General features: G+C 34.4%; 1 protein-coding gene across 1 annotated transcript in view; it reads right to left on the bottom strand.

Annotated features, from left to right (window-relative positions):
* Positions 1–23,434, bottom strand: part of LOC129223788 (neural-cadherin-like) — a 461,316-nt gene that overhangs the window by 88,505 nt on the left and 349,377 nt on the right. The window lies entirely within an intron of this gene.

The raw sequence follows: 23,434 nt of genomic DNA, 5'->3' as shown, positions 1-23,434 counted from the left end.
ACATGAATATTTTTGTTTCTTACGGCGATTTTTTCTTTATCTTGAAATCCATAATTTTGTTTTTCCCGAAGCGTGAAGCGTAAATTTAGATCTGATGCTTTGAGTTCAAGTCGAAATACATGGCATTGTTATTGGAGTCAAAATATTACCTTGGTTAAATAAAATCTTGACATACTACAAAAAGATGGCTATATTTGAGCCGAACTAAGGTATAAATTTTAAATGATTTAAAAAATAATTAAAAAAATAAAATCCATATTCTACAAAATTTATTTGACAAACGAGCCACGACAAGGAGTACACAATTTTTTTTTCGCAAAAACAGATAGTTTGATGAACAGCAACGACCCATTCGTATTCAAATACACGAAGGGTATAAAAGTAAATTTTTCAAAGCGACTTCTAACTTTACCTCAACATCTTAAATATATAATTCCATATTTATATGCCGTCTGCAGCAGAAAATACCATTCAAAAACTTAACGGTCGAAATACAACACTCGCATTGTCAAGAAATATTACACGGAAGTCAGCGGAAGTATGCGGAGACATGTAACCCATGGGCAGCTAGCTTTATTCTCCACTTAAAATTCGATATAAGACCTCAGTCAGAAAAGGAAAGGGGAAGAAAAACTAAAAAACGGAGGGAAAATATCACATATTTTCTTCTCCTTGTCGGAATAAGAAAACTGAGGCATGAAAGAAACATTTTCTGGACGGTTAAGCTTGGAAGAATTTTCACTCGCCAAAAATCTTCAGCGGTTGAGTTCTGGCGTTGATGCAAATGCATTTTATGTTTTCGACGGCTTAAGGGAAGAAGACAACATGGAAGGAGGCGAAAAAAAAGAGAGCACCAGCTGCACGAGTAAAACATAATATTCCGTCAGTTTACACGATACTAAAACCTTGTAAAATTTATGCATGCGGAAAGTCTGTAAACCTGTGAGCAAAACTCTAATCTTCCATGCAGCCCTCTCGGAATCCGAGGTATTCGATATTTCTTTACCATTTTAAGCTCTTGTCAAACCCGGCTTAGGGGATGCTTCTCAACTTCTGCAAAACATTTTTCTTTTTGGCAGGGTAAACACATTTTGCCGACTGAAGTGCTAGAAATGGGATAATACATTGAAAATTTCAAATACACTCGTATTGAAGAAATGAAAGCGAAGTTCATATGCAACAAGTTATTTATACAACTAAATTGTTCAAACCACAGAAAAGAAATTAGAAGAGGGAACGTAACACTTTTTCGGGAGTAGCAAATGAAGTACCACGTGAGTTGGGCACGAATTTCAAATTAACGCAGCGATTCTCAACGTGGCCAACGACCCACCAGGGGCCATTTAGACCTTAAAGAGGGGAATACAAGAACTATTTATTGCTTGGAGGTTGAATGATTTTCATTTTAGATATCAACAAATTTTTAGCTGCAACTAGTGCTGTGGGGGGGGGGGGGGGGGGGGGGGGGGGGGGGGCGGGGGGACTCAAATCACCTTTTCTTTGGGTGAGTCCCTTCCAAACCTTTTCAACGCCTTTTTCAACTACAGCACTGGCTGCAACCACCATGTTACTACTATAATGGGAGTGTTCAGCAGGTGATATAACTATTTCTTAGCAATATCTATAACATGAAGCAAACATTATAATAGTGTGTGTATGTGTGTTTTAGGGGGAAGGGAGGGCATCATGATTTTTGAAATCACTTTTCGCTTGCTTTCTTTTTACAAATTCAAAAATAACGTTAATCACATAGAAGAAAATACAAAATAAATTCAATTCCAAAACTCATCAGTTGTATCTAATATGACGAGCAAAGGAGTGCACACGGTGGGAGTGGGGAAGGGGGGCCGAGAAGGGACGCCTCTTGGCCCGGGCCCGAGCCTAAAGGAAGCCCGAGTTTTTTTTTTAATGAGGGTGAAATATATGTAGGACGTAGGGTAAACAATAGGGAAGGGATACCGTAAAAGTCATTTGTGGCGGGCCCTAAAATTTCTGTATACTGTAATCCCCCCCCCCTGATGGCAAGCATATTTGACGCTCAAAATTGGATAGAAAGTAAGCTAAATTCAGTTCTACATCAGCCAATCACATTACAATTTGGACCATAGATTCAAAATATCAGTCATAAAACCAAAATATCACTCAATGCCAGAATTGCTCTATCTTCTTAATCAGTTTTCACAGCTATTTCCTCGTAAAAATAGAATTCTGACGAAAATATTACATTCAAACATTTTTCTTGAATTTTCAATTTAGAAACCGTGCTCCAATCTTATTTTAGTGCCTCAGTTTATGACTCAGAGGCATCGGTTTACTGTACCGAGATTTCAAAAACCAACTTCAAAATCATAACTTAATGAAAGTTTATCGGTAACATAGGATAATCGAGTTGTCGTTAATCAGGAAATTGTCACTAAAGCGAGCGAAAAGCCAATATTCAACCATGCGAAGCGTATTCCGCTCTTTACGTACTCCACAATGCAACTAAAATAAAAAGAACCTCAAGATACCATTAATCTCAAAATGAAAGCAAAACCGATTATTTTTTTCCATCAAAGAGAGGGAATTAAAGCAGCCAAAAGAACTAAACAAAAAAGTAAATAAATAAATAAAAAGGAAAACTAGTCCGGAGCTTGGAATGGAATTATTGGCTTTTCGGACAAGGAGCAGTTGCCACAAAACGATTAAATTAAAGGACGGGAGAGGGAGGCGGGGAGGGGGAAAGGGCATTTCATCAAGACTTATAAGTTGGAGGAAAAGTTTTATTCCCTCGACATAGAAAGAAAGTTCTAATAATGTCACACATACATACAAAAAACCCCATCAAGAGACACGCTTTTAGGAGATACGTGTATCCACAAAAAAAAAAAAAAAGCGAATAGAAGGTCTTAAAACTCAACAAAATGATTTGCGCAGACGGGAAAAAAAGGACAGAAATTCCCAAACGTAGTCTGTCGGATGCAGCCAAAAGAGAGACAGAAAACATACGGATGAAATCGAAGGAAGGGGCTGGATATATAAATAGCGAGATGTCCATTTGGGTTACACGAGGTGGACGTTTCGACGTAGGAAAGAATTAACGTCAAGATAACGTCGATCTGGTGTGTCCACTGACTTGACGTTTGCGGAGAGAAAAGCCAGACGCTGCCTTCACGGTTTTTTGTCGGGACATCTATGGGGTAGTAGATAAGCACTTTTATTTTCTCTGGAAGAAGATTTGAGAGTTTCCCACAAAGTTGCAAAACTTCTTCACATTGCATTTCACCTTCCCCTAGTCAGCAACTTCTTGAACTTATTTAAAATAGTGGACTGATAGAGCTAAGCCACAATAATTACGGATAAATAATGAACAAATTGATCCTAACCTTTCCAGTAAGTTACCGCTCCATAGCCCAGGGCTACGGCAGAAATACATGAAATACACCGCCAACTCAGTCATTCCAGCCGAGGATTGCAGTTTCCTGCTTATTAGGACTCAACTTGAACCGAACCATTGCTTCGGTCACTCGTCTGGTCAGCGCTAATTCTGTATTAGTTACCAGTTTGTTTGGCACTCTTGGCTTCCTTAAGAGGTTTTCCACTTCCAGCTCAGTCACTTCCTATGCCGAGCTGATGAGTGCTAATAAGTACGAAACTGCAGTCCTCGGCTGGAATGACTGAGTTGGCGGTGTATTTCATATGATCCTAACCTTGTTTCACAACAATACCTCAAAGAAATCTTTGTGTTAGACTTCTAAGCACTGACACATACTGTACTTCAACAAAAAGAGATTTGTTACCAAGATCATAATGTGTTTGTTGTGCTAAGTCGCGGATTTACAGGTTTGGAGGTAAAAAAAAAAAAAACGCGACAGGCCCTTTTTTTTTTTTTTTTTTTTTTGTGCCTTTTAAGTCAAAACAGAACGTAAAATATTTTTTATGTGCCTTATTGGATACCCTATATATGTTGTGGGGGTCAAATCGCAGCTGCGACATGAGAAATCCGCTGCTGATTGTGCTGCAACTTAAAATGGGACAGGAACGATTTCGCTTTATCAAACTTAAGCGGCAGTCTATTATGGACACTGACTAACATTAACAATTTAGTAGTTATTTGCAATAGTCCTTAGAAAGTCAATTACAATATGGAAACAATAATTCGCAACGATAAACTGCAATAGTCCTTACCAACGGCCTATTAGCGACAGATGCTAATAAAATATTATTTTCAACAATCTAGTAGTTATTTGTAATAGAACTTAGCAACATTCTATTACAGACAGTGGCTAAGATTACTTGAAGCAATCAAGCAATTATTCACGACACAGTTCCAACATTTGGGGGAGGGGGGGGGCTGCTGGAGGGTACCGTAGCATTGAGACTCTGGCAAAGAAGACGCTGGAAAAGAAAATTTAATTTTCTGTTTTTAAGGTCATAACCAATTTCAAAGCTGGACAAAAATGGAAGAAGGCTCGTCTTGTAATCAGAAAAGGGGTTCCCGAAACAAATATGAAAACTAGAAGTGTATTATGAACGGTGGCTAATTCTTTTTTGGTTGTCGTCACAAGTGTACAGCAACCGTGTCGTGACAACTGTATTGATGTTTTGAAAACTATACGCTTTTGTCTCTTCGAGACTTTGCTTTGACTTAACTTATTACTGTTTGCGGCTTGCAATTTTTCATTTATTTCAGTTTGCTGAATTTTGTCATTACGTATGATATTGAAACATAGTGAAAAGGATATAAACTACATGAAATATTTGATGATGTTTCTTAATTGGAGTTCTTTCAGACGCAAATTAAAATCTCAAGCAATTATTTGGAACTTTAGCTTGGTTCACAACGCTTGTGTTTTGAAAAATAATTTTAGAAACACAGCAAAGTCTGTAGCTGTAAAAAAGTAGTCTATACACAAGTAGGTAGCGACCCCAGTTAGGAAAATACTGCATAAAATTGAATTCTCGTAAAAGTTTGCTCACTTCTTTAAAAATCTATAGACTTGAAAAGAAAAACTAAAAATAAATAAAGCCATTTAGCTCTTTCATTTAGAATGCAAATAAGCGTGACCTTTCGCCAATCGAAATTATTTCACCAACAAGAAAAGTTGCCAAAACCTGAGCGAAAAAGAAGACAAAAAAACGAAGTGACTCATTGGCTGAATGAATCGGCAGCGGTAACTCGAGGATGGAAAGAAGTTCTAACTCTCCCAGCAGCAATCGGTCCTGCGACAGAATAAATAATATTATGGAAATCTCGCAGTTGCATAAGCAATAAAAAAGGAAAAGAGAGAAGAAAGAAAGTGGAGAGAAGACACATAAAATAGGAAGTGTTTTGATTTCATTCCACTTCGAGCTTCCCGAAATCAAGGCTTTTTGACTCGACAGTTAGCTTTTATAAGATTTTTATTATGATAAAATGTTTTTTAAAAGGGATTTTCATTAAAGATTCTACGGAGCGCTGCATGGTATAAAAGGAAGGGAAAATAACCAAATCAGTGCGGAACCTAAATTTAATAAATAGTGCGAGATTTTCGAAAACTCGTGCAAGGAGTTTTAATAATTTACCTCACATTTCACGAAAGTTATATTTCCAAAAGAAAATATTTTAAGATGCGTGTGATAAAGAAACATATTATTTTTTTTTTTTTTCGCGTCACAAGAGATCGAGAACGGGAGAATTGCAACCAACTTCCAAAACACCTTCGCCAAACTTATTATTTTAATAGACACAAGTTAAATTAGTGTTCGCGAAAAACATACAAAATATGTGTTCATTATTTTGAGGAGTGGTGAACATAACCCTAAAAAAACCAGCAAAATGTAATAAAAAAAAACGTGAAAAAATAAGCAATTTTGCTTTTAAGGGAAATATGAATAAATATTAATTTTGATAGATTTGAATTTATAGATCAAACTAAATATTCTCTATAAATCTTCTTCAAACAATGTTCGAAAGATGAAAATTGAAACGTTTAACTAAGCAAATAAAATTCTTTAAGTTTTATCGTATTAGTATCGTATTCAGTAAGAGTCATTGTGAAAAATTATTAAGTCAACAAAATAAAATCCCTTGGAACATCTCATCCTCTTTTAACTCTAGATAAGCATTACCTCTATTCAAACAAAAAACTTACAAAATTTATATTCATGTTACATTAAATATGAATTAATATAAAGATTGTATAAGATATCATTATATGAATAAGGAATATTTTTATTTCGTTCATTTAACGATGTGAAGAAATTCAATGCTGAAAAATCCGCCTGGAAAAAATTAGAAAAGAAAGCATAAAAACAATTACTTTTACAATTTGAGCACGCTGCTCACTTCTTACCCTGTTGTAATTCCGGCATAATAAAAAAACGGAACCCGCGGAAAAACCTCCATTAAAAATGCTATTCAGAATTGAAAACCATGCGCAAATTAAAAAGGCAGTTTTTTCAAAAAAATAAAGTCAATAATCTAATTTTGGAAAACAGGTAGGTGAATTGGTTCATTCTAATAAGGAAGCATTAAAGAAGGGTGAAAAAAAATGGATAACCGAGAAGAAATTGATTTTTGCCGCCGCAAAGAGAAATTCATGAGGGGAAAGAGTTGAGAGGAAAATTTGTGGGGACGCATTAAATGAGATTATGTACACACTTAACTTTTTACGGTCAATCGAATTAAATTTGTTTCTGTGGACGTGTTAAAGTTAAAATTTGGTATGATAAGGAAGAGAAAGGTGCTTTGTGCCGAAAAAATTAATTCTGTAATTTAAAATGAAAAGTAAAAGGTTAAAAGCAAAATTAATTTAAAAAAAAATAAAATTATACACATCAACTATCCATCCCCCCCCCCTTACACACACGGCAGAAGAATTGCAGTTACAGCGAACACGAGTAATGTGTCATCAGCGGAAAAAAAAAGTCACATAACATAACACAGTGAGGTCCCTAAGGGTGACCACCTGTCTATGTTGATTGCTTTAGTCAGGTACACAGAATTAGTCCTATTACATATATCAGCCTCTATAAGTTGACCTTGAATAATTAAGTTGATCACAATGACCAAATTGACCATTAAAGAACTGTATAGAAAGTGTTAATCTACATAGTTTTCACTGCACTACACTTGGGACAAGTCAAGCCTGGGAACAAGGAAAGTATTAACTAAGTAATCATGTAGCATGGTGCGCACTATAAAATCACACAAAGTATTTGAAATCAAATATTTCATAAAAAATGTTTAGGTTTAATTTCATGCGCAGGGTTAGCTTAAGGAGCATTTTTCCGTTAGCAATATAGACGAAAACCCTATATATCTAAAATCAACTTTCAAAAAAAAGGTTTGAAATTTGGAACTTTTTTTATTGTTAATAATCTCTGTATTTAATTTAACCTTCTTCACCCCCCCCCCCCCAAGGCATGATTGATGCTGAACGTAAATTCCCAAGTGAAATGTAAAAAATTAAAAAATGTAAATTCTACTTAATGTTAGCCTGAGGTTTCAAAAAGAAAAAATCATTGTGATGAAATGAAAGCACTTTCCGTGAAAAAATGTTGTTGGGATATGTTTCTCACTAATCACAAACTTATTCATAAAATCTTTTAAAAAGTGAGCGTATGTACCTATGTATGTATGTCCGAGTTACTTCTCCTAAACGAAAGTAAACTGACCATCGAACCAGGTATCGATGGATTCGTAATCTTCCCGTCTTCATGTTTGGCTATTTAACATAATCCTCCGATAAAAATTAGGGAAGATATCAATTCGCAACTCCAACGAACTATAGGGGGCACTGAAGTCACTGTCTAATGGCGGAATTGAAAACTAAAACAAACGCACATGGTAACGAAGAAAATGCTAAAAGTGTTGTGATTTTTGTTCGTACGTATGATTGTTTCGCTTTATTCTTTTTAAATTAATTTTCAAAGTCTTGTTGATATTCTGACCCACGTAGAAAGAAATGAGAATTCAAGAAGCATTACTAAACGTCAAACATTAATGCAAAGTACGTAGTTCGTAGTTCTAAGCAGCCATTTTCACGATGTTGAATTCGATATTTATCAATTCTTGATAAAACTAAATAATAATTGTGGCCTGACAAGAATAACAATTAATGCTAGAAAATTTAATATGACATTACAAATTATTACCAAAAGAAGATGCTTCTTTGCTTTGCTTTGGCTAGCGCTTGTTTTCCATTTGTAGCTGAGTTATTTCTCTTGAATTCCCGAATCGGTTAATTTAAAAATTTTCTGTTTCGATTTTTCTAATTTCTGAGTTACGATTTAATTGTGTCATGTTATGCAAATCATCAACAAAATTCTCACGGATATATGGTGGTAGTTTTCTTTTCAGTTGATTGACAATTATTTCTTTTTACTTATCGAATTCTGTAATCTTACTACCATTTTATTCCACTCATGATAAAATTTGAAAATGGTTTAACTAAAAACGCGAAATCTCGCCAAGGCTACTTTGCTCGCACAATGCCAAAATTATAACCCTAAACAAATTTGGCGATACCTTTCAGCTGAGAATAAAAGGAATAAAGTAAATTCTTTCTCGGTTATTCATTTTGTTCTACGATAATATATTCAAGAAAATATTTTGCATTCTGTCCATTCCAACTAAATGCTGCTGTAAAATATGGTAAGTTTAATTAATTTAAGATTAAAAAAACTCCCATATTCTTACAAATTCATACAAAACAATAAAATTTTTTACCTTGTATAACGTTATCCAAGTTTGTTAATCCAGAATTTTCGCTTTCACCTATTATTAAGGAAATAATGAAAACTAACATTATTTTGAGGAGCTCGAGAATACTACTAAGGGACGAATTAATTTCTGTAGCTGAAAGCAAACTAAGACACATCGATTGCGTTAATAAATACTCAGAACAAACTGCCTGTGTTTACGTCAACAGACACACATGGAACGCAACGTGGCAAAGTTTTAGTTGCATTCGCAGTTTTATAAATCACCGCAAGGTAGCGTATTCGAGCGCTGGAGTTCCGAATTAAAAATTATTAACTATGAAACTTAGATTTCGACATAAAATCCCTATTTTTCGAAGGCTTTCCTCTATTCAAATTATTATTCAGTGCCTCATCTCAACTTTCCGTAACAATGCTTTTATTAAAAATTGTAACGTGAAGAAAATCACTGAGAAAAAAGATCTGCTGCCATTTTTTTCTCGAATAGGAACAAAACAATTTCTGAATTGAGGCTTCTCCTGTAATCGAAAAATTTAAAAGGTTTCCTTTTTGGTTATTTTTCCGCAATCTGTCGCAAAATTTTGCTGCCTTTTTTTTTTTTTTTGTTCGAGCCTGATTGTTGAACATGCGTCACATGACATAAATTTTATATTCTAGGTGGACCCGTGCAAAGCCGGGCGACGCAGCTAGTTAATAAATAAATAAATAATCCAGGAAAAGTTACAAATGACCTTATTTACAACATCCGTGGAATAAAAATAAAAACTCATATCGTGCAGACACCATGAGTGTATTTCAACCGAAGTGACCACGAGATGTCGCCGCGTACCGGAATTTAGATTTGTCCATCTTTTTTAGAGACATGCATTTTTATGCACAAAAATGTACAACTTCCAGACTCATTCTTCGCCGAGCAAGGATATTACTTCCTGGGGTGGCGTAATATTCTTACAAAAAGCTCAGGCATAACTTGCCATTTCTCTTAGAAGTATATTTGCTGCAAGAAATATCTTGGGAACACACGAGTTCTTTCTCCTCGCGCATTTGCATTATGTATGAGAAGAAATTTTGACCAAGGATGAATTTATAGATCTTGTTTTTTCCTCAGAAATAAAAACCCAGCACTAGTTGGAAGAGAATTTTTAAAGCAAGTTCGCTTCAGATTAAGTTTCCGGGTGAAGTACTGTAACTGCATTCACATGTTGAGATGGAGCGGAAGAATACAGTTTTGTCTGTTGGCTAACTAATTTCAGATTCAAGTGGGCGCTTTTTTGCCTATTTCGTACAATGCAAGAGTGAAAATTCAATTTGTATAGTTTTTCTTTTCATTGAACTTATTGCGGTGAAATCATGTGCTGTGTGTCGTGCGTCAAACTATTTGCTATTTTACTGCTTGAGTTGTGAATGAATCAGATGCATTATTGATCTGAAGTCACTTTTCATCCTTCGTAATATTTATTTTTCAGTAAGAAGTGTCTTTATATTAAAAACTAGAGGTACCCGAACGGCTTTGCCCGTAGTAGAAAATTAAAAAGTCAGTTGGTTCGCCTGTATATTTACAAATAATGGATGACGAATTTCATTTAGCCAATTTGCTAAGTTAATTTGCTCGCCCATGGTCGCATATGGCAGTTTGCTCCTCCACGTTATGGTAATTTGTTCGGTAAAATGTTCTTAAAATTGGAATAGAAAAAGATAAAATCGAATTTTCGAAAAATTGCTTCAAGGTGCTCCCCTATATGCTACGAACTAATTTTGTGCCAAATTTCTTGAAAATCGGCCGAATGGTCTAGGCGCTATCAGCGTAACAGACATCCGGAGATCCAAAGACATAGACTTTCAGCTTTATTATTAGTAAAGATGAAACGATCCAAATCTTTGATAAAAACTAGCGATTCTTCACTGAAATCAGAATTTCTTTGTCAGTAGTCCAGATGACCGTGGACAGCTCAGGGGCCATGTGCTGGCATGGTAGAAATGTCTCTACTGGTAGACAAATCATGCGAAGTCCGAGAAAGTAAAGGACTGCGTTTTGTTTTATATTCTGTTCGAGTTTCTATAACACCAGCATATGGCTTCGGTTTGCATTCCTTCTGATTATACGTCAGTAGCGCACATAGACTTCGGTGCGCCTCCCTGCAAGATTTATAAGTGTCTCTTTTCCATAAGAATTTTTTTTTTTGTATAATTTTAACAGAGTTATTTTTTCAGAACGTGCGATCTCACACTTTTTGCGCCCCTCTCAGACGCCACGGGGTGCTATGTACGACACTATTTATACGTGTAGTTCACTGAGGTCTACTACGCGCTACGATGGGCATTTCTTCCATAAAAAAAGTAAAACAGAAAAGCTCGTTTAATTTCTGTAAAAATAAGTAAATAAAATTCCACGAAAACACAAGAAAATAATGAACATGGTGTTGTTACAGTAAAAAATAATTACTCTGATGGGTGAAGGGGGATATATAAATATATATATTAATACGAAAATGCTTCTTTTTGCATTAAAACAATATCGTTAATTTTCCTTTCTTAAAACTCAACAATAAATAAATAAATAAATAAACAATTAAATTAGTAAAAAACAATATCAAAGAAAAAAAAACTAAAATTTTACACACACAAGCGCGCATTTTAAAATGCAAATTATGTTGGTTCCACGGGTCTTATTTCTTAGAATGGGATCGTTTCCAAAATTTTAAAAATATTTTTTTCTGAAAGAGCATGCTTATAAACATAGGAGCTGACCATTTTCCAAATAATTTGTTTAAGTTTAATATTTTAAAAAATTACTTAAACCAGTGAGTTTTTATTATTTACGCTTCTGCCGATGACATCACAAATGATGAAATGCCATTCAGCTTTGCCATTCACAGAGCAAAATACTTTACCTCACGTGCATTGGCAACGACATGGTTGATAGCAAGCGTAGAGCGCAATTTTAATTCGCTTCTTGATTATCATAACGTGGAAATGTGATAGAAAGATTTGTGACGTCATCAAGACCACGCCTTGTTTGAGAAATCGGACATTTAAAAAAAATTAAATTAAAAAATAACTGTTGGAAAAACAAAACTATTTTCTGGGTCCATGTTATTATTATTATTATTTTTTTTTTTTTGCTTATTCTATCGATTTCAGTGACAAAAAGTACTACTTTTGACTGAAGGAAACAACCCCATTACACTTTTAAAGGTTTTGCTGCGGCTGTACTTTCATCTGGAATTTAAAATGAAAAGCAATACCATTTCTTTCCTTCAGAGAGCGAAATTAACTGCTAAATATGCATAAAAGGTTTTAGTTCTGCCATCAAAAATTGACAAATTACAATGCTTCGAAAATACGATTTAGAGCGGGGAATGTAAAATTGTGCAATTTATTATCTTAAACGCTTTCATTACGCTGTTCCAAAAAGAGAATAACCATAGATTTCGGAATAAAAAATGTCGCCGTTTCTTCTAATCGGGAAAGAAACTGTAATCTCTGAGCTTAAGATTCATTTATTTTTGATGCATTATTCTTTTGTCTTTTTATATCAAGACGATGATATGAGCAGATTAAAGATTTTTCCCCTTGTGAATTGGATGAAACTTATTTCCCATAATCCCACACAAAACGTGCAAATCAGACTTGATTTATGAAGCAAAATTTCAATAAGATATTAAAAAAGACTATTTTTCGTACAATAGTTCGTGATCATTTTTCAAAAATGCTTCAAACCTTAGCTTCTTTATTTACACAGAAATCTTTACCGGAATTATTTGAGGTTCTTTAATATTATGTTTTTTTTTCCTTGAAGCATTTTTTAACAATATATCTCCAAACACTCAAAACAAATTTGTAATTAAATGGAACTAGGCACTCTCTGTTAAATCACGCAAACGCAGAATTTTAATACATACTCCAGCAACTTAAAAAAAAAAAAACCTAACACTTTTCAGATTATATATAAAACTAGAAAATCGCCCGTACGGTATGACGGTTGAAAATTGTTTATACATTTTCACGAAGCAACTGCCTGTTAGATGGTATTTTGATAGTTGAAATTTTAACCCAAACTCCAAGTAGATAGCTACCAGTAAACAGATAAGATACCGGGATCCAGTTCAGCCTTGACAAAATAAAGCATTTCCCTGCATGTCAAACATTACCAAAAAATATTATCAAATTATCATGCCGTGGAACGAGTTTCATTGTTGGTGACGTCAAGAGCGTTACTCGACCATTCGCTATTATACGTATACGTATACAAGGATATTTATAAAGTTACGTAAACAGAAAACAATAGCTAAAGCGCAGAAAGAATAAAGAAATACAATTTTTAAACGCTCAAATTCACTTCCTTAAAATTAATATATATATTTAAATGATTTGGAACTCATAAAACTAGTTTGACATTTTTCACTTAGTAAAATTCAATGTTTTCATAAAAAATACATAAATCTAGTTGAAGGAGAGGGGGGACTTGAATTTGCATATTCTTCTGGAGGCTTAAGTTTAGATTTACGTTCGTTCATAAAGCCACTACGGATTTACAAAATTTATGGAAATTCTCAAACCGTAAAATTATGCAATAACCTGCATCCAATACGGCAGACTGACTCTTAAAACAATGTTTCAAGATAAAGTGAATAACAGATCTGTTTTGAAAAAGTGCTGTGCGCAGAATTTTCAAATTTGAAGCGGATGTTTTTTTTCCTGGGCACATAAAAGGGGATGAAATTTTGACTGATACGTTTTTAAGTTATCCTAATTCTTTTTCGCATGAAACATCTGAAATTTTATTGGGCAAAAACTGAAAAATTTACGTTAACAAATAAATTTACTAAATAAGTTATCCACAGAAATTACATACCTAACAGAAAAAAAAAATGAAATGGACGGACAGATAGCTGGATACATGTTTTAAAAAATCAGTTTCAACTCCTTAGATGAAACTGAAACCTTTAAATTTTAACCTAAACAAATATTTATTTTCTACTGACGGGTACAATTTTGTTTCCCAAAGAATATTACAAAAGCAATTTCTACCGTTGCGAAAACAGAGAAATCGTGTTTAAATTGCCGCCATTTTGTCTCTTATACTTAATTTTATATATAAATCGAACTTTTAAATGATTTTAATCTCTTGATACCTTTATTTCACGCGTTATTTTACACTTTCATTTAACTAAAATTAATTTTATTGACGGCTTATTTCTGTACTTATAGAGCCAGAGTGACGTAGTCCAAAAATTGCGATTTTCCGTTTAGTAGTGCATTGTATGTAGCAAAATATTCCGCATCGAGCCATGTAAACATAATTGTTAAAAAGAAATCCTTTTCAATTTTTTAGCTGGGTAAAAAGAGCACGCGTCTTATCCTTTTGCATGCGACAGAAAAAAGTTTTTCCTCTCTCTTGTAAAATTATCATTCCGTGACTTCCGTTCTTCTGGCTCGGAGGAAAAGATTTTTCATCAAATTATTAATTCCAAGAAAATTACTTCAAGTTCTTAATCACAGTTATTTGCCCAGATTATTTTATATTTTAATGAAATTTGTAGTCGTATTTAATGGTTTGTTTATTCAAAAGTCGATAAAAATGACAAAATATTTTACTGCATCGCCAAATACGCAGCTTCCATGTAAACATGGCGGTAAATAGAGTTGCTGACAGAGAAATTCCTAGTTTCCAACAGCGATAAATCAATTAAATGGCCAATATTCGACAATTCAGCGATAAAAAGCGATTTGATATTAAATAGTAATAAATACGTTCAAAAGTATCAATGACACACTTGTATTAAACGCAGACTTGTATTTTTCATCAAATTCTTCACAGAATAACTTTTACTGCTTACGTTCTAATATTCTGGTATAGGGCATATAAATTTGAGCTCACTCATAAACTTGTCTTTCATCTCAGAAATACGACAGAGGACACATAAAAGGCAAATTTCATGCTAGCTTCTTTTCCCCTTTATTTTTCTTTTGAAGATAAACAGACTTAGTGCAGATATGTTAGTGAAACATAAATGCAAACACCAGGCAAAATAAAAATCTAGCAAACAGATAACAATGAAACTCAGATTCTTAACGAGATTACGCAAATCCTTTGCGTTCGATTAATGTAATTAACGATAATGCACGTTAAATCAATGCACATTAATTTTCATGACAAAGCCTTAATGAAAAGATTTACTCTAAGTAAGTAATTAACTCAGAAAAAAGAAGAAAAATAAAAAAACTGGAGGAAAATAAATTTTTTCAAGAGCTTGCCCGCTGTTAATATTGCAATTTCCTTGTACAATAAAAAAATACTTAAAAATTTAACAGATTGGGTTCCCACTCCAAGGTGAAAATCAAAACGTATAGCACTTTAAAGTAGGGATTTTCAACCTTTTCCAACCCCACATACCTATTTTAGACAATAATTAACTATGCGCACCCAAAACAAAAAAGTGAAATTTTGATTAAAATGTGCTATTTTAATTACTTACAAATAATTTACGCTAAAAGCATGGATTTTATTTCAATTGACGTTTTATAGCAAAATTTTTATAAATCAGTAATAAAATTAAAATACTCTGAAAAAACAAGTGGTGAGAATACTGGGATTTTTTTTTTCTTAGCAAGTACCATTAATGTTTTTCTCTGCTAGTACTTCAGTTAAGATAAAACCGAAAACCTTTTTTCGCTTAAGTAATTTGTCATAAACTTCAATAGAAGGTACTTCACAGTTATGTCTGTTAGTTTTCAACTGGCTTTTTATTAAAGTTTTCGTAAATCAGATATAAAACTAAAATACTCTGAAAAAACAATTGGTGAGAACATTAGGATTCTTTTTTTCACTTCCTTTTACAAAAAAAAAGGAAGTATTGTATTCGCGAAAAAAATTTCACTCAAAAATCGACCTTAATTTCCATTTTACTCACCCCCGAATGAATGTTGAGGTTTTTTTTCGACTCGACCACACGTAGATAAATACCCAAGAATGTACAGACACGTGAAATATCCATTTTGACGATTCCCAAGTTAATAACAACGAGCTTTCTCGTGACGTCTGTATGTATGTGCGGATATGCGTATGTATGTCGCATAGCTCAAGAACGGTATGTTCTAGCAAGTTAAAATTTGGTACGTAGACTCCTAGTGGGGTCTAGTCCTTTTGGTTGCATTCGGGTGTTTCTAAAGGGGTCTTTTGCCCCTTTTTGGGGGGAAATCATTGTTAATTTCGATGTAAACTTAAGTTATAATTTGGCGGACACTTGGCGACATATCGCCAGTATTTTGGTCGCCAACATGGCGATATATATATATTTTTTTAATCTGGCTTCAATTTGGCCACTGTTGGTGACATTTAAAGGGTAAACTATTGAATCACATTAAAAATGCCAATAATGGGGAAATTACACTAAACTGGAGTAAAAGGAAGTCATGTGATGCACACATCAGCTCGTTTTTTTACCATGTTCATCAATGTTTTTCTCAGCTTTTACTTCAAGTAAGTTTTAACCAAAAACCATTGTTTGTAAAGTAAGTTGTCGTAAACTTCAGAAAAAAGTACTTCACAGCAATGCCTGCTAGTTTTTTGGCTTCTTTTTTAAAGCCACAAATTTAATCAACGAACTATTGCAACGCTCTTGTGTCACTGCAGGATCACAGAAGTTGCTCATACTTTTTTCACGGTTAAATTCTAGCAGTATCTGAGTAATTTTGAATACTTTTTGGTAGCTAACTGCGAACCCCTCACCAATTTTCACGAAACTTAAAGGATACACGTATTACCGTTTAAGGACAGAGAGAGGGAGAGAAAGAAACAAAAAAAGATAAACAGGGGTGACCCCCTCTAAGAGTAAGGGCACACCCCCTCCTAAATATCGCGAAGGCCCCCCAAGTGAAAAATAACCATCAAAAAACCTACCCCTCCAAAAAAGTTCCCTCCCCAGGTGGGCACCTCTGAATAAAGCACGATGTAAAAATAATATTTTGATACAAAATTATACACTTTAAAGTGCCTTTTGTAACAGAATATGAAATGGAGCATTTCAAAGCATTCAGAAGGACACGGGGGAATAATGCATAAGAACATTAATACAGGAGAGAGAGAAAAAAAACTTTGATCCCCAGCCCCCGCAACTAGTTTTAAACAAGTTTCATTATAATATTGATTACAGGAACTCCAGAAATTCGTACATAAATAAGAATTTTTGATATAAAGATGCACAGCGTATATAGCCACTAGACCTTAACCATAATTGAAACAATTGGAACGGAATGAATCTTCCAATCCAAAACGAAGCGGAAAACCAACTTCTGCTCTAAGAGCTGCGTTTCAATTCCATCTTATCTTTTCCGAGACAAATCGAACAAATGCGAAATTCCATCGGGGAAACCAAACAGAACGGGACTCCATTTAATAGAACTCGGGTTTCAATTTTCGCGGGATGGTTTTCTTCGTGTTTGCTCCCAGAACACTTTCGAATCGTCTTCCGCGGGCTCTTCGGCGGACTGAGGAAATTCGAAACGGCTTAGAAAATACGGAAACACAAACAAAGAGATGCTTTCAGCATTACGATTGCAGCGTGCAGTACACTGCAAGGAGTTTTCATGCATGTTAATGAGTACTTAAACTTCTTATGTGCTCTAGACGATGGAAATGTATTGTGACCATTTGAAAACTGAACTGAACGTTCATTTTCAAGATTTTACAATTTAAGATACAACGCGCTGAATCTTTGCTTTTCGACTTTTTAGTTTTGTCATGAGTTACGGAACACAAAATAGCGAAGGATTGCGCATAATCAATTTCTAAAGGCTTTTCCATTCGCTTACATCTGTCGACTCAATTTCCATTAACTCCAACGAAATTCTTGATTTCGTCAGAATTAGCTTGACAGTCTTTCTGGGATGCTTCAGCATATAGCTGGTCAGGCAAGAATAATTTACTAACAAATTAGCAAATAGTAGTATATTCTTAAATAGCGAATAGTGTAGCATGCATATTCTATTTTCAATTCATAAAATTTTACTTTTCATCCACGTATTGCACTCGCACAGCCGGAAATTTATACAAGAGTCATTTGGCCACAGCAAGCCAGAATTTTCTCCCAACGTTTGGTTATATACAGTCGTTACATCATATATCAATATCTTAGAATTTCGAACCAATGTTTTTTGGAAGTACCCCCTCCATCCTCCCTGCCTGAAGCTTTGACCCGTTAGCATACTGAAATGTCTCAGACAGCCCCTTTTTTAACCCAAAATGCCTCAAATTATTCACTCAAATGTTCAGTATTTTTATAAAAATTAAAATTCAACCTAAGACGTTCTGTCAATTATTTTTCCTTTTTGCATCTCAAGAAAAAATAAAATTGCAACTAGTTTGAGCAGTCGACGTTAGTTTAACGCTTTAACTTTTTAACTATAAGCCCTACTTCACTGTTTAAAACTAAAACCATGGCTAGGGTCTGCAAGAAAAAAGGCGAGCCCCTTGTCCGTTTGGTCACCGCTCCGCTCCCCCCCCCCCCCCCAAAAAAAGCTTGCCAATTTTATGCTACTCCAATTCCGAGCCAGGCCCTTAGTTTCCCGACTAGAATGACATGGTCTCTCGTCGGCACTAACCATGGTGGAACTTCTCAACAGTAAAATGACAGCTGTTCCTTAATCCAAAATCTGTCACAAATCGGCAAGAAAGACAAAAACACACCCGGAGATATGAAACACTTCTACTGTATCATCAACAATATAACAACAGCATATCCAAATGCGCACTGATACACACATTTACGAAAAGACAAACGCACTGAAACGTAGCTTCATGCACAAGAGCAATGCCAAATCCGAAAGAAAAAAACACGAAAAGAACAAACACTCCATAAGCTAAAAATGCAAAAAGCAGCGACAGCTGAGCAAGCGAATATGAGTTCTATAAGGGGGTAGGTGGACGGGAAGGATGCACTCGAATAAACGACTGGATGGTCATCAAATAGCCCGGACGATCTATTCTATAGCCATGATAGTGTGACAGCTGGACAGTTATGGCCCGAGTAACCTTATCTGTTCACGCATGGGAGGCATATATTAGATCAAACAGATTGCAATAAAGGGATCAAGTGCTATTTGCGAGCTTTCTTGGCAGCAGGGTGCTTCAATTTCAATTTCGGATGTAAAGGGTTGATCAACTTTCATTTCTTCCTCATAATTCTGAAGATGACTTGAGTACTACAAAAAGATGCGATTTGGCGGAAGTTAGTTGGAGGATCAAATTTCATGCCAAGACACGTATCGCTTTATTTCAAAAATCGAAACATTGAAGTTTGCCAAAAAAAAAAAGCAACTTACCAAATCAGAGTTGCATTGTTAACGACGGAGATGCTGTTTTATTCACTTAAAAAAAAAAAAAATAAATAAATAAAAAAAACTGAGACAACGGAATTAATTGAGGCAAATTGGATAAGCAAAACGAAATAAAAATCAACTCAATTTCCACATGTTTGACAAATAAAATTACGACGTAAATGTATTTTCGTACGTTATTCATTGCTGCAAAGTATTTTGTAAAAAATAAACATTACATTGAACTAGAATTATTGTACACCACTCAATCTTATAAATACAATGAAAAAATTACATGTTGGTATAGCTAATATCAGATAGTCTGATCGTTATACTTTACAAACTTCGTGATGCAACAATTTCGCGGTAATATAGTTGATTAAAGAAAATATAATTAGACAGTTAATTATTATTATCTTAAGGTATTAAAATATCTTCTCAACAGAGAATTCGTACATTTACAAGAAGAAAAGACAATTTATTTTTGCGAGAGAATAAACAATATCAGGCTTATGTATTTATATCTAAACATTTCGTATGTTCAATATTTCCCCCCCTTAATTACTTTTTAATTAAATCATTTAATAATTTACTGACTAGTTTAATGCAATTCGCAATTAAAAACGGAGAATTTTCAATTAATTTAAGACACACCTAAGATTCATTAATAAGTGTATATGTTTGGATATTTAAGTCTTACTTCATTATATTTTTCTTAAAAACCGAAAAAAAAATACTTAATTAGTATTTTAATACCACCTAGAGATAAAAGCCATCACAAATTAAACTAAAAATATCCGGAATCTAGAGAAAGAGGAAATTTCATTTGTTCTTCAATATCAAGAACACAATAGCATATGAAACAAAAATAAAATAATCGAGGCACAATAAGTTGATTGAAGAAATATTGCTGATATCGTTTTCAAAACATTCGAACAGATTGTTTTTTCCTTGTTGACAGTAGTAAGAGATAAAAAATTAAAGACACAAATGTTTCCTTATTGATTTAACTCAGAAATTCACCGGCTAATATTTCTCCGCAGAAATGTTTGAGCTCCCAAGTTCAGAGTCGAACGAAATCAAAGGAGGATTATAAATAAATCACTCCAGAAGGAAACTAAAATCCGACTGTTCGATGACACAGAGCGATGATAAATCGGAAAAGAATATCCAGCTGCCGAGAAAATGGTAATGAGGGAGAGAAAGAGCGCGAAAAAAGCACAGAACACTCTCTTGGAAACGATCGTCTAACTTCAAGGATTTGCGATGATTGTTTCTTGGAGGCCTCCAACATAATCCTGATAAGATGCTGGAACTTCGACCTTTGGAGATCAATGCTGGAGAGATTCAGAGCTGGGAAGATGTTCAGTTCGGATAAAACAGGAACGAAACACAAAAATAACATTGTTTTTCGTCCTCTGAGGGCAAAAGTTCTGTTTTGATAATCCCATCCGATACGTGGTTCAGAATGATAATGAATGGCTAGTTGGGAAAAGAAATGTATTTTATGTCAAAAGGAATGCATGCAACTCCCACCCCTATTTTGTCAACTTCAGATCGAGTTAAGGAACAAAATCGCCAAAATGATTAATGCCCCCAAACCTGTTTTTATGCGGTCTTTCTTTTTTTTTTTAAATGTTTTTTTTTTTTTTTTTTTTTTGGTGCTTTTTTTTTTGGGCGGTACATTAAAATTTTAATCAGATTGGGATTCAATTGACGAAATTATTTTTAAAACGAGTGCGAGGTAGTATCCTCCAAGTGACGGCATAGGCAACCCGATGGGAAGTCACTGTGACCTCCCAAACATTCCCTTATTTGGGAAATTTTGTCCGACTACTCGGCAAAAATTATCACTTGGTTTATTTTGATTTCGTTTAAATATAAATTTTTTTTAAGTTTTTGAGCTATTTTCTGGGTAAGACTTTTTTTATGCGGTCCCCATCCACCGCATAAAATAATAATAATAATTGTGTTGCGAAAACAACTTTTTAAAGCTACTCGTGAAGTTTCGAACAATTTTTTTCTATGCGATTCTTCTTATGCGGTCCCTATCCACCTCATAAAAACAGGTTTGGGTGTATTTTCTGGAAAACGTCGGGTCAAGTGCAGTATAACCTCGATATAACGATTGTCAAGGGACTGGAAAAAGTTATCGTTAAATCAAGGATATCGTTAAATCGAGGAGCATAGATATTCAATGCAGTCAGATCCGGACTAGTGAAATGGATCATTAAATTGAAGAAATCGTTAAATAGGGTACCGTTGAATCGAAGTTATACGTATTAAAAGTACTATTTTGAAATTTAGCATCAGCTGTGTGAAACTGAAGAATTTTTCTTTTTGGGGGAAGATACAGCAATGGAAATATATATTTGTATTTAATAAACAAGTGGATTTTATGTGGAAAAAAAAATCATCCCCCCCATGAAACTCCCCAGTTACTTAAATTCGTTTTAATTATTATCATTAAAATAACAGTGTCGGCCCAATCTTAAGAAAGTGAAATTCGAAGACTAATCTCTTGAAAAAGTAGCGAAAAAATCGTCCAAAAGATTAATATTTTCGAGAAAACAATTATGAGTCGGGTCAAGTGGTAAAGGTACTACATACTTACACATTTAGCCTCATTTGGGTGAAACTCTTGAATTTAATTTTTTTGGGGGGAAGGTACAGCAATTGAAACTTTTATTTGCATTTATTAAACAAGTGGAATTTTTGTGGAAAAAAATAATCCCCTCACGAAACGCCAAATTTATAAGATTCTTTTTAATTAATATAATTAAAATAACTTGGTGTCGGCCCAATCTAAAGAAAGCGAAATTCTGAAAGAGAAGTAGCGAAAATATCGTCCAAAAGATTAATATTTTCGAGAAAACAATTATGAGTCGGGTCAAGTATCAAAGGTACTATACTTTGAAATTTAGCCTCAGTTTTGTGAAATTCTAGAATTTCTCTTTTTGGGAAGTACCTTCCCAATTTCATTTGCTGTACCAGTAATTGAAATTCATATTTGCATTTATTAGACAAGTGGAATTTTTGAGAGAAAAAAATTATCCTTTCATGAGACTCTCAATTTATTAAATTTGTTATAATTATTATTTTAAAAATAACTTGGTGTCGGCCCAATCTTAAGAAAGTGAAATTCGAAGACAAATGATCTCAGGAAAGAGAAGTAGCGAATAGTTTTGCAACAAGTTGTTGTTGAGTCGTCTTAGAAAATTCATGACGAGTGAGAGACATTGATTGCTAGAAGTCGTGCTCTGGTTCTAGCGACGTTTAACCGCAGTTAATGTCTCATGCCTTCCCTTTATCGTCAAAAATTTCCAGGAGTATCTCTTCAAACCTCTTGCAGAAGAGTCATCAGAGGCAAGAACTATCGTATTTCCACGAAAGTTTCGGATGAGAGTTGGTTTAGAATTTCTGTCGAGATGAGTTGTTGCAGTTTCGAATGACTTTCTTTTCGAGACATTGCTTGTCTATCAGAGTTTGTTCTGAAGAAGATTCTTGCTGCGAATTGTTCTTGAAGTCATTTATTCATAGGATACAAGTTCGCCGCTGAAGTGCCCTGTGTCTCGTTACTAGCCATAATGAGATAGATCCCACTAATTGCTGAGAAAATTGTTTCTCATTAGCCCCTTGTTGCGGAAGTTTGCTTCCATCTTGCAGACTGTTCTTCCCACCGAAGGGATGGCTCGTGGAAGCAAACTGATGTGAGCAGGGGAATCCACGAATTTCTTTCGTATTTGTTCGTGCATTGATAAATCATTTTAGTTAGTTGCACAGAATGATATATTCCTCAACAAAATATTTATGAGGTAATCTTATACTAAACATTCCATTGTATAACTAGGAATATTTTAGTACTCTTTTGCTGTTGCTGTTGGATGCTGATAGTAACATTTTTATAGATGTCTAGTCCTGCGTGAGATATTAATGAATCTCATTGAGAAAGACTAAAAGGTGGAGAGAGGTGGCCTTCAATTCTTAAAGCAATGATCCCAAGTCACGAGATATATTTAAAAGTAAAGTATTGGAAGAAATCAGGTCTCCCATTCATCAAAGTGAAACCATGTCATTTGAAAGCTAAATGACAGGACTTTCTCCCTCCATTCCTGCTCTAAGATTAACCCTTACTTCGTTTAACGTATCCGAACGCAAATTTCATGACTGACAACATGTTGTGACACAAATTTGTTACGAGAAATAAGGATACTTGCAACTGAATCTTCTTCTGTTACATATTCAACAATAAGAGAAATTAGTTTCACAACGGAAAATGTATGATTTCGTATTGGAACAATTTTTCGTTAAGTGAAATATTAAACAAATAAATAAAACAAAAGTGTGTTACAAACGGAAATCATTTTTTATTCATGCTTGTTTTTTGTAAATGATTAAATAACAAAAAAAAAAAAAAATGTGAAACATACAT

The sequence above is a fragment of the Uloborus diversus genome, chromosome 6 (genome assembly GCF_026930045.1).
Source record: "Uloborus diversus isolate 005 chromosome 6, Udiv.v.3.1, whole genome shotgun sequence".
Taxonomy (NCBI): domain Eukaryota; kingdom Metazoa; phylum Arthropoda; class Arachnida; order Araneae; family Uloboridae; genus Uloborus; species Uloborus diversus.
Note: the sequence above shows the minus strand (reverse complement) of the source record. Positions and strands in the feature narration are given on the sequence as shown.